Source organism: Oryza sativa, chromosome 11, assembly GCF_034140825.1.
Source record: "Oryza sativa Japonica Group chromosome 11, ASM3414082v1".
Taxonomy (NCBI): domain Eukaryota; kingdom Viridiplantae; phylum Streptophyta; class Magnoliopsida; order Poales; family Poaceae; genus Oryza; species Oryza sativa.
This window is the reverse complement of record NC_089045.1, coordinates 26,065,392-26,078,085: the sequence shown is the minus strand read 5'-3', so window position 1 is coordinate 26,078,085 and position 12,694 is coordinate 26,065,392. Positions and strand designations below refer to the sequence as shown.

The following is a 12,694-nucleotide window of genomic DNA, read 5'->3' as shown; positions in this document are numbered from 1 at the left end:
CCACTGCTCCGGCCATCGCCAGAACTCTTGACGCTCCTCTGCAGCCTCTAACACTCCACTACCCACCCCACCAACCGTTGCCGCTGCTACTCGTCCCACCTTCACCACCCGCTGGGTCAAGAAACGCCTGCAAACTCTAACAGCCCTCCCATGCCTTCCAAAAGCTCCCTTCCCTAGCTCTCTACCGGCTAACCTTGCGCCTCTACCACTGAGTGATGTCATTGCTCTTCTGGAGGATAGCCTAAACGTCAGCCATGAGCTGCCTGCTACCGAAGAAGCGGTGCCGGTATCTCCTCCTAGTCTAGTTGCTGCTGATGTCGACCCCGTCGTGGGCCCTCTCGATGAGATTGTCGTCGCTGCTGCTGCTGTCGATGAGATTGCCGCTGCTGTTGATGTCGCTGGGGACGCCTCAGTTGCTATCTCTACCACTTCTGGAGTTGCTGCTGCGCCCACTCCGGCCATCCCTGCTAGCGTGGCCGTGGCTGCAATAGTGGCCGCAGTGGTCGCCGCCCTCGACATCTCGTCCCGGGTGAACTCCCCATCTGGTCACCCCAAGCTCCATCGGTATAGCACATCGTTTCCGGCCAACCAAAGAACAAGGTGTGGTACATTGTCGGTGCTCGGCCGCTTCCGGAAGGTCAATCCACCTCCAAGGCCCCTTTCACTGTTCCAGATCCAGCCAGGGATACTTTTGTTTGTGAAGATCGCCTGCTCTCTGCTAGTTTTGCTTCGCCACCTGCGCATGAGCATTCCAGGTCCCTCCTGTGGCTGCCCCTGAGAGTGAGCCTGCTGTCCTACCCAATGAAGCTCCCCCCCCCCCCCCCCCTGAGGTCCCCAGCTCAGGATGCTACAGCGGACAACAGTGATATGTTTGAAGAATATGCTTCTGGTGACACTGACGACACTCCGAACAGCCCCCAACCTCCAGCAGTTCAGCTTGTTTACCTACAGCCTGATGACTACCAGGATATGTTTGTCCCCTTCACTGACAACAGGCTGGTGGGGCACTTTGCAGCTACCTATCTAACGCTTGTCTGCCCCAATCTAGCTGCTGCTATCAGAGATCTCATGAGGGAGCACATGCCAAACCTTCACTTTAGTATGCATGCTTCCTCCCGTAGTACTATGTCCCTCTGTTTCACCCTCTGAGCTCACCGCGAGATTGCCATCCAGCATCAGGAAATGCTTGACTCTGGGGACCACATTCTTGTCTTGGAGCGATATGAAGACAGTAAAGCCAGATTTGTTCAGGATCTGACAAAACTCACCGAGCTGGACATCACAGATTTCCCTCCAGAACTTCTGTTCCCTGGTAGAATCGGAACAACCCTGATTCGTATGGGCTTTGTGAGTGAAATTGATGATGAATGTTTCTTTAGATATGATCAATCCTCCCTCCGCTTGGTTTTATAGCATCAACTTGGAAAGGTTTTCCGTCCCTACCTCTTAGTCCGCTTCCAAGATGGAAGCGTTTGCATCGCTAAGGTCAGAGTGATTGCGACTTGGGACCTTGCTGGGAATATTGACGAAGACGGGTTGTGCGTGCGTCACTTCCCATCCTTTCAGTTTCAGCAAGCCCCGGGGGATCCCTCGCCCCTTGCTGGCCGCCTGGCCCAGCAGCGAACATGGCATCGGCGCCAACACAACAACCACGGTGGTGGAGAAGGTGATGGCCTTCAGCTCGCGATCTAACCTGCAGTTCAAGCCTGGCCGTCTATTGCCGAGATGGACGAAATTGTTGTGCCTTCCCAGGTGTCTCCGCCTGCTCCTCAGGACTAGACTGTCCCTGTCTCATCGGCAGATAGTTTGGAGCAGCACTCTCAGGATTAGCATGACTCGCCGGATTTTGACTGCAGCGGTATGGAGGCTGAACATGAGCTCTCCGCGAGGAAGATCACTCGCTAGAAGAAAAGAACTTTGGATAGAGAAAACAAACGACACAAGAGTGAGCGGTTGGCTAACAAGGAAACTGCTTCCTTCCTCTCGATTGAAGTTAAGGCCTTAAAGGTGAAGAAACTGAAGGAGTAGCTTGCCAATGTTCCACGAAGCTCAATGAAGCAATTACCAAACACAAAGCTCCCGGATTTCAACTCCAAAACCACCCCTGAAGCTCTTGAGGATATTTCGATCGCCTGTTGTCTCAATGACCATGACATCCTTGAGCTCCAAAAGGTGTTGGCGATTGTCGGATGAACAAAGAGGGTGCAACCCAAATGCCTGTCCTATCTCCTTCTTCTGTCCCAAATCCATCCCCTCGCTTTTGTGAACGACCTTCTCTTTTGTGGCCACTCAGGAAAATTTACCACTATTGTAATCTCTTTATTCTGCTTCGTTTATGCTTTGAACTGCTACTTCCTGGTGAAAAATAAAAAATAAAATCCAATGAATTGTAAACATCCAATAAAAATATTTTTTTTGAACGAACCGCACTTAAGAGTATGAAGAACTGTGCCAATTTACTTTTTACTAAAATTTATGTTTAAAACATCCAATTAAGTGGCCTTGCAGGGTCTGACTTAAGGGCCAGCATACAAAGAAGCGAGCAAAGAAAAATGATTGGCCTCCATGAGATCCGTGATCTGCTGTCATCGCTGTTTGTCATGCTGAACCAGAAGAAGTATATCCTGTTTCGGATTGAGTTCCTGGTGGTACTGGTCACGGTGTTGTTCCTTGTGATGTTCATCATGGACATTTTTCGTCGCCACATCCACAATGCGACCATGAAAGCCATCTTTACCATCCTCGATGCTGTCTCTGACTCCATAGTCATATACCTGCTGGGAGCTATGAAAACTGCACCTTTCAAGAATCAACTGTTTCCCGTCTGGGCCCTTGTGCTTGTCAATTTTCGGTACAGTGTCGACTTCATCTCTGGTTATGGTGTTCCTGACCGTCGAGGGCGAAGGTTCACAGAGTGGAGGAATGTGGTGAAGCTTCTTGGATCAGCATTCTTGAATTTGTCGCGTGGCTCCAAATTTGGGCTACCACTCTGGTGTCTTTGGGCTCTCCAGATGCTGAGGAGCTGGTACAGATTCCATTCACGTACTCTGGCCATCAATTCCAACTGGCATGGCAGGAGTTCAGAGCTCGTTTCAGAGTACATGCGTGAAGCTAACAACTGGAAACCTGAGGAATGCAACCCAAAGACAATGGAAGGCTTCAAGTACTTAGTCTATGGAGAAAGGGTCAAGTTACAGAAACCTCGGTATGTCCTGAATATCAAGAATAGATCTACCTCCTTACAAAAAGAAGATGATTTGGAAGCTACCAGTCAACAAAGAAGAAGAAGCAGAAGCAGCGAGCGAGGCAACCACCACGCTACTAGCGGGTCCAAGACAATTACAAGATCATCTTTGATCACACTAGATAAGATTTGGGGATGTCACAGGCACCTGCTATGCTCCTGTGACAACATTCCCAGCCCCAACAATTCAGGGAACATCATTCAAGGCAAGGACCAAAAGGATCTGTCCCTCGCCTTCGCATTGTCCAGGCTACTCCGTTGCAGGCTTGAGGATGTGAAGCTGCAAAGGGGCACCTTTCGCATAAATATAAATCTAGTCAAGAGGAGAATCATTGAAGAGAAGGATGCCAATCATGCCTTTGGGATCATGGAGCAGTAGCTGGCCTTCCTCAATGATTACTTCAACACCCGCTATCCTATGGTCTTCTGGTCTGGTCTAACTTCGCTCTCCTGGAGCTTGCTTGCATCCATGGTGACATTTTGTGTTATATGCTGGCTTTCCATTGACATCCGTAAGGTCTATAAGCCCCCGGAGGGTGAGCTGGTTCATCTGAAGCAGGGTGTCAATGTGGACATGATCATCACATGGGTATTCATGTTGTTCATGCTGTTCAAGGAGATCTGGGAGATGGTTACTTACTTACTGTCAGATTGGACAAGATTACTCCTTGTGTGCATGTATGCGCGATGGGATGATGAGCGTACCAGAAACCGCTGCATGGAGAACCTAATATTATCCTTCTTCAAATCTAACATTATTGCTAACAGGTGGCATGGACAAATCGATCAATATGTCTTCCTGGAGTCATATGACGACAGACCCAGAATTTGGAATCTGATTCACAAGATATCTACAGGAATGGTTCCAAAGAAGGACAATGGGGCAAAACTCAGCAACCCCATTGATATTCCAGAATGTGTCAAACATGCCATCCTGGAGAAACTCAACTCTATAGACCTTACGGCCGGCCATCTGCCCAAGGTGGTTATCTCACTGCTTGATGATAAAAGGAAAAGTTACCGATGGGCATGCTCTGAGCTTCAGACATGCACCCACACTATTCTTGTGTGGCACATAGCTACCAGCATCTGTGAGATTAAGCTTGCTAAAAACGAAGGTGTTGATTTAAGCAAACCAGGATTTTTGTGCTATCTATTATCGTGCTTCACAAATTGCTTCAGTTCCAGCTTGTATCTTATGGATGAAAAGAAATTGCCCGGTAAGCTGCAGGAAAGATATATCATCGCGAATAGCTTGTCGCGATACTGTGCATATCTACTGGTTTCAAAGCCTGACCTGATCCCTGACAGCTTTTTTGTGCCCAATATGATTTTTCAAGAAGCCGTGACACTTGCTCACGATGATATTCTTAAAGGCTGTGAGTCTCTACAGGAAAGGTATGATAAATTGATGCCTAAAGAAAAGAACAATACCCAAAATGTTGGGGAAGAAAACATAAATGAAGATGTTCTGCGACAAGGGGCAAAATTGGCTGATAAACTGATGAAAGAGGAGAATGAAGACTGTTGGGAGATCCTATCTGGGGTATGGACAGAATTACTTATACACCTCGCCCCTAGTTGGAATGCATCAGCACATAAAAAATGCCTCGAGTCAGGAGGGGAGTTCATAACCCACATCTGGGCACTACTATGGCATTGTGGAATAGAGAAGAGCATGTTGTGGCCAGTGGAAGATGTGCCTGATAACAATGCCCCAGGAGCAACTCCGAATAACAATGCTGAAAACAGCAACGTTCAGCCTGTGCATGAGATGCAGCAAGCTGCAGGTGACAGACAACAAATGCCAACTACAACAACACCGAATGGAGGACACAGGTCAGGCTTGGCAAATGGGCAGGGAAATGTGGTTAGAAAGATGCAGAATATTGGGAACAGATGCTACTTCAATGCGGTATTGCAGAGCCTCCTCGCACTCAGTGAGCTGCGCAGCAGGATGTTAGAACAGGACCCTCCTCCAGGAAGAGCCCTTCATTTGGAATTGAAGAAGCTCTTCGTGGATACTATTAATTATAAAGAGAGTACGCTGGAGACCGAGAAGCTCTTCCAACTTATGTGCTCAAGGCATGAAGATATCAATCAGGGTGACATGGGGGACAGCAATCATGCCCTTCACTCCTTGTTAAATGATCTAATTAATGAGGAACCTGAGGGTATGCACTTCCCTTCCACAGTTAAGTCGCTCTTCAACGGCCAGGTGGTTAAATCTGTTTCCAGCATACAATGTGCGCACCATTCAATTACCACTGAGGCTCTTGTTCTTAGTCTAGCAATACCATCAAATAAGCCTGTATCAATGAAGGACTGCTTAGATTTATATACCACTGAGGAGATAGATGATTGGGAGTGTAAGGAATGTTCTGTTTCTGCTAATGAAAATGCCTCTGAAAGCCAAACAGATTCAACAGTTGATGACCAAACCGAGCAGCTGAACAGTGGAACACACCAAAAGGAGCAATTCAGCTATTCAGCTGGGAAGAAAATTATCACGCAAAATCAGCACCAAGGGAAGCTACCGTTGCTGGATTGCAATGCACGTCAAATGGATCAATACCACAACAAACCAAAGGAGGGAAAAAAGATAAGAAGAGTTGCAACAATTAAATATCGCATTAACAAGGCACCACCTGTACTAACCATTCAGCTGAAGAGATTTGAATTCGTTCACGATGATGGGTCAGGAAAGATCGAAGAACATGTGATCTTTCAGGAGACACTTGATATAACCAAATATATGGACACCAGGTATTAATACTTCTACTTAGTTGAATATAACATAGCTCATATTTTTTCAATACTGATCCAATATGATACACGATAAGATCATAGTGCCAATAACTTTGGTGATAACTTCTTCAAAAAAAAATATTTTTAACCATTATTCATTTCTCTGATGTTCAGATATCTGGACAATGAGTACAAATATTGCCTTGTAGCGGTAATTGTGCACGGAGGTCAAAAGTTGGATGGCGGGCACTATTTTGCCTATGTAAGAGCAAGCAGGACTGGAGGCCAGAAGCGGGAGAGCAGTGACACTCATTCATGGTTTCTTGCAAATGATGAGAAGGTTGAAGAAGTTCTGTTCGAAAATGTATTAAAATGTGAGGCCTACATTCTTTTCTATGAAAGAGTTCCACACTCAAAGGTTAAAGGGAGTCTAGAAACACATACACAAACCAACCATGGATTTAGAGAAGCATGAACATGCAAAGTGGATAAGAAAGAGTAATATTCTTAAGAACGTCAAATGCCTTTCTCAGAAAAAGAAAAAGAATGGCAGATTTCCAATGACTGAAATGATTTTATGTTGGACAGCTGGATGATTCGTTTTGCTGTCAGCAATCATCACAATTTGATTTCCTACTTTTTGCGGGGATTCATTGTGCTTACTCCTACAGCATAAAGTGAAAATGTGAAAGGGCTTGGATCTTGGATAGTTAGCTCCATCAATTATATTGCTTTTTTTACTTTAGTATTTGCAGCTCATTGTGGTCTATGACAGAATTTAAGTACCCCCCATTATGTAATGAGCTGTAAATACTAAAGCAAAAAAGAAAATTCTGGAAATACTTACATAGGTACCACAATATAATGAGTACCATTTTGTAAAAGAAAATAATTCTGTAGAAAACAGACTTATTAATGTATGTTCTTCAACAACACTATAGGGTTATACTCTCTCCGTTCCAAATTATAGGGTGCCCTCTTTTTAAGAAAAATCGAACTCGGTGAGTTTGACTAACAATCATACTAACCATAAATATGCTAAGTATTTTGCATGTTATATCTATCACTAGATTCATATTTTAAAGTACTTTCATATGATTCTAATTTCATATTTGTTGGGAACATAACATGGAATAAATTAATGGTTTATTGAAGACCGTGTAAAAAAATATAAGCCTTATAATTTAGGACGGATGGAGTTTTCACTATACGAGCGACAATTTATATTATTTACTAACAGTTAGGGGCAGCAAATGAGCAGTACAGAACAAGGACAAGTTTTTCTATGTGTAAATGATTTGTCTTTCCTTCAGTTATACTGTATGCATTACAGTCTAAAGGTTCTTATAGTTATATGTCAGACTCACCAACTGCGCACTACATGCTTGACCAGAGGGCACACATAACAGCATTTGGAAAACAAACCTAATACTGTCACATCTCATACTAAGTTTGTTTGTTTTGGAAGGAGGGAATTTGCATCAACTAGACCTACAATCGGCCGCATAACATAAGCAATCAAGAAGTTTTTTTTTTCTTTTTTTGGTTGAGGACTTCCGTCGAACACCCAGCGTGCAAGAGACACGACACACCCCCCCCCCCACCCCCCCCCCCCCCCCAACAAAGGAGTAAAACGGGGGTGAGGATAGAGATAGACGGCGTACCAGTGATCTCCGCGGCGGGCAGCCCGCGACGCCATGGGTCTCCGCCGACGCTCCTCCCGCCCCGCCGCCGGATGGCCCATCTCCTCCTCCTCCTCCGGCGGGAAGGCCACGGCCAGCAACCGGTGAACAACTAAACCTTTCACTTTGCTCTTTTGTTTGTGTAAATATAAACAAATCAAGGGCTTGTTTCGAAAATTTGGAGCGATCGACCAGGGCCAAGGCGCCCTCAGCCCCTCGTATCCCACGAGCGAATGCAGACAATTGGTTCAATGTTCTTATTTTCAGATTGAAATCACGATATGATGCCGCTTCCGGTGTTTTGTTTCTTTTTTTTTAACTGACTAGCAAAAATGCCCGTGCGTTGCAACGGGTGAAAAAATTCTAATGATAATATACATTTTTCATACATAATGTTGTCAATGACAATGTTTATATTTTAACGAGCGGCTTGTTTTTTTTTATAAACGGTGTTCGTGATTTTTCTCAAACCATTTTTTAGAAATGGCACATTTCTTTCTAATATTTTTTCTTAGCATGTTTTTTTTTGCTTTTTTTACTGACGACGAAAACCATATTTTTCTCCCCCTTTTTTGCTTTTTTTTCTCGTGTGTTTTTTGCCTATTTTTTCTAACAATTATTTTCTCGCGCATTTTTTTTCTTGTATTTTCGAATGTTTTTTTTTGCTTTTTTCCAATACAGGAGAACATATGACGAAATAAAAGCCGTGTAGTATATGGCAAAAAATTGATGGATTATATCCAACTCAAGCGTCCATCAATTTAGCGTTTTTTCTAATAGTTTTTTCAGAGCGATTTATTTTTTAATAGACGGTGTCTTTTTTTTCTTGCGAGGTTTTCTCAAACCATTTTTTAGAAATGGCGCGTTTTTCTGGCAGTTTTTTCCTCGCATGTTTTTTTAAAATTTTTTTACCAAAGATGGAAATAACTAATCTTGCACATTTTTTTATGGAAGATGGAAAACCTTTTTAGAGTGTTTTTTTGAGCTTTTTTATGACTTTTTTCTCACGCGTTTTTTTGAACCGTTTTATTTTCTCATGCATTTTTTTCTTTTTAAATAGTTAGATTAGATTAGAGATAGAGAAGAGATATATATGGATTAGAAATCAGACTTTGTTTCACCCGTTCTATTTTTTTCTCGTGTGTATTTTTAAATTCATACGAACCAGCTTTTTATTTTTTACGAACCATTTTTTGCCACTTTCTTAGGGAATCGGATCAACTTTTTTAGATGTTTTTTTCAGATTTTTTTCGCCTTTATAGGAATCCATTTTTAAAGGAATTGGATATAGCGTTTTTTTCACCACTTTTTTTTGCCTTTTATAGGAGTAGGATTTTTTTTTTGTTCGGATCTATGGTTTTTTTGGCCACTTAGGGGAATCAGACTTTTGTTGTCATTGTTGTTTTTGTTTTTTCCTTTATTTTCTTTTTTTTGCGGTTTTTCTTTTCTTTTTTGCACCTTTCTGCCTTTGTTATCTCCCTTTTATTATTCTATTTATCAAAAACAACCTCAAATACCTTATTGCACGATTATAGGGACTTAAATGTAAATATAAAAATTACAGGGACTCAAAATACAAAAGTACATACCCAAAAATTAAAATCATTTAAAAATAGAATGCTCTCGACATGTAGGTTCCCTTTTTACAAACAAATCTCCAATCCGGCACATTAATTTTTTCACCAAGATGTATGGGATATCACGGTATAGATTAAAACCTAGCGGAGTGGTACCTGGGATCTACAGAGGTGCGTTTTTAAGGGGGAATCGGATCTAGAGTTGGATTTTTTTTTTCCCGTTTAGAGATAGAGAAGGATAGAGAATCGGACAGATTCGTTTTTTATTTTTGTTTGTTCTTCTTTTTACAACGTCGAAGGAGTTGGATTCATTTTTACGGATTCGTTTTTACAGATCCGATTTTCCCCCTTTTTCGCTGATCGGACATGTTTGTTTTTTTTTCTTTTTTTCACCCGGTTTTTTCTGAATCGGATAGATTTGGTTTTTTCGCCCGGTTTTTCTTTTTACGCCTTTTTTTATTGGAAAGGTTTGGTTTTTTTCCTTTTTTCCACCTGGTTTTTTTATCGGACAGATATGGTTTTTTTCGTCCGGTTTGTTTGACGGACGATGGAAACACCGATCTTTCACTTTTCACATCCACGTTAGAATGTGCTTTCTTTTTTAATGACAAATTGGAATGAACTAATGAATTTGAGAAGAGTTTGGCAAGATGTATGACAAGTCTTGCATGAATCAAGAAGGGGAAAGAAGAACAAAATCGGGAAAACAAATCTGTCAGTTGGGGAGAACTTGGACCAGAAATTGGCGATTCCGGAACGGAATTCCTTTTAGATAAAAATAAAAATAATGACAGTAATAGGGGCATTCCGAGAATTGAACTCGGGACCTCTCGCACCCTAAGCGAGAATCATACCACTAGACCAAATGCCCTTTGTTTGCTTGGTTTTTATAGCAAACTATAATATCAAAACTTCAGATTCAAAAACAGTATTATGCTGCGAGAGCCTCTGTGCTACATGCATCTTCACATGCCAAGTATGTACAAACTAACAGCAATACCAATCCTGGCATTTAGTGTCATTTCAGGCACAAACACAATACCTGAACCTCAGGACCTCATCAAACTTGTGGTCCAAAACCTCATCTCTCCAGAGTCCAGACCACTGAAAATCATACAAACATATAGATAGCCTTCACATGCATTTCTCTCTCTGGAAAAGAAAAAACTTTGACATGCATTGCAAAAGGGATTTCAGATTGGGGATTCCGAGAATTGAACTCGGGACCTTTCGCTCCCTAAGCGAATATCTTACCACTAGACTAAATCCCCAGCTGTGCTATATGGAAATCTGCAAATTTTCATACATGAATATACATATGAATAATGTTCAAATTCTCTAGCCTGTTTGAGGTAGCAGCTCGATGAATTGGAGTAACGACAGAGGCCTGAATAAGCAAGGAGATGTTCTGTGGAAGAAGTGAAGTAAACATAATTGCATCGGATCAATCTACTTCCATACAAGGCTCCTAAAATAAAACTGACAAGTCCAACCACCCAGATCTTTATATTGAGATCAGAAGTAATTGACTTCTGTCTGCCTCGCTGCAATCAAATTCAGTAAGTTCACAGAAACATAAATGAAGATGTAGGAATTGCTAAGTGATCATTGATCAGTTACAGTAAAAAAGGGTGAATGCTACTGTGCAGCTTTCTAGTTCAAGATTCATTGCAGCATAAACAAAATCAATGTTTTATCACATACAAATGCAGGTGGTGCTGAGCTGTTTGGAAGGGATGGCCTTCTGCTCTACAATTTGCGATACGTTATTGATATGAAGTTTGATTAAAAGAACAGAATCTGTCAAAGTGTGATATCAAATGTTGTTCCTGGCCCAACTAACAGGTTGGCAAATAAAATTGCTGCTATGCCATTTACCTTGCAATTGTAGTTGTAGGCATATAATCCAACAACTTGTGAAGTTCTGGCATACAGTCCTACACCTTATCGTCAGAACCTGTGTGTGGTCCAGATTCCATTGTCCAGACTCCAGACCTTATCATCTTATTTCTGAATATCATTCTACAATATTTGGTTCTTCACATCAAACTTCCCAAAAAAAATTTCAGACTGGGGATTCCGAGAATTGAACTCGGGACCTTTCGCTCCCTAAGCGAATATCTTACCACTAGACTAAATCCCCATCTGTCTGCTTTGCATATGTGCAAAGTTTTGGGACATGGAAAACTGGGTCAGTACAGTGGTAAATGATTTATTTAGTGTGGGTGATGTTTGGGTTAACATTTTGTTAGCAATGCACATGGGCAGATATTACTAGTATGAAAGAACTTAACATAAGTAAATAACATCAGATTACTTTCTTTATGATTCCGACGCATTCCAACTAAGATGACCAATTAACACTTGATCTTTATACTAATATGTGTTATACTTATTATTTTACAAAATTCATAAGGTAGCACCCATGGGGATAAGTTGATAAGGTGGTCAAAAGAAAGTAGAGAGAACTCTAAATGGCATTCTATCGTACTTTGGGCAGATGCAACATAATCAAACATCCTATGATGTTTTAAGGAAATTTGACAGTTCAGGCAGCTCCCAACCATTGTGATTATCCTAAGGCTGATGGTTCCTCTTTTCTTACAAGTGGCCATGATAGCTCTATTAAAGACCAAACAATTTTGATATCGAATGTTGTTACACATTTGTGGCAAACAGCCTTGCAGTTACACATTAGTCTGATGCATGTTCAAGCAGTGACCTATGCGTTATCTTCAACAAATCTGAAATGGTTCATACTCGACTTGTCCAGATATGCAAACACAATAAACAAGAAAAGGAATGTGCATGGACATTTACCTCAAATGAATTTACAATTTCACTTTTACAAAAAAAAAAGGTATATTTTAATTGTGTTCTTTTTTTTTAACTAGGAAAGCAGAGCTTCCCCATTTCCATATATCAGAAATAACAGGTTTTACATTTTAATTGTGCTTGTGACTCTGACTGCCTTACATATTGCCCTCTACTATTACATCACAATGTATTATAATTTTTGTACCTCATGCTGAATGCCCCAATTTCAGCTACCACTGGCGATCCAGGGAGAGACATAGAAAACAATAGACAGTATAGGTAAAAACCACAATCTTTACCAATTGTCTGAGACAAATTACTATAGTACACGCCATTTTAATTCGTGCATAATGCATATTGTTGTTTTTGTTTTGATGAAAGCTAAATCTCCATAGAAAATCTGAAGAAACAAAATGTTGTTAGGTGAGCATGAGCTTACCAAATACTACTAGTATAAAGCACTAACAACACGTCTTCATACTTGAACTCAAAACTAACAACTAACACACTGCGAAATCAAGACCATCAGTGATGTAACTAAACAGAGGATGATACATTATGACCGACGATGAAGTTTACCCAAGTTAATTACCCAATATGATAGTGTGAACTCAGTCACTAAAAAC

At 41.6% G+C, this 12,694-nt stretch overlaps 1 long non-coding RNA gene, 3 other non-coding genes and 1 pseudogene across 4 annotated transcripts; 1 reads left to right on the top strand and 4 right to left on the bottom strand.

The window, feature by feature from the left end:
- Positions 1-2,399: 2,399 nt before the first annotated feature.
- LOC107276578 (uncharacterized) lies at positions 2,400-7,637 on the top strand (annotated as a pseudogene).
- On the bottom strand, positions 6,014-7,797 carry LOC107279526 (uncharacterized). Its single transcript, XR_001541485.3, has 2 exons — positions 7,657-7,797; positions 6,014-6,344 (listed from the first exon to the last, which is right to left on the bottom strand). It is a non-coding gene; the product is annotated as an uncharacterized lncRNA (long non-coding RNA).
- A 2,253-nt stretch (positions 7,798-10,050) lies between these two features.
- TRNAP-AGG (transfer RNA proline (anticodon AGG)) lies at positions 10,051-10,122 on the bottom strand. Its single transcript has one exon. It is a non-coding gene; the product is annotated as a tRNA-Pro (tRNA).
- A 328-nt stretch (positions 10,123-10,450) lies between these two features.
- Positions 10,451-10,522, bottom strand: TRNAP-AGG (transfer RNA proline (anticodon AGG)). The gene has a single exon. It is a non-coding gene; the product is annotated as a tRNA-Pro (tRNA).
- Positions 10,523-11,322: 800 nt separating this feature from the next.
- Positions 11,323-11,394, bottom strand: TRNAP-AGG (transfer RNA proline (anticodon AGG)). The gene has a single exon. It is a non-coding gene; the product is annotated as a tRNA-Pro (tRNA).
- Between the last annotated feature and the right edge of the window lie 1,300 nt (positions 11,395-12,694).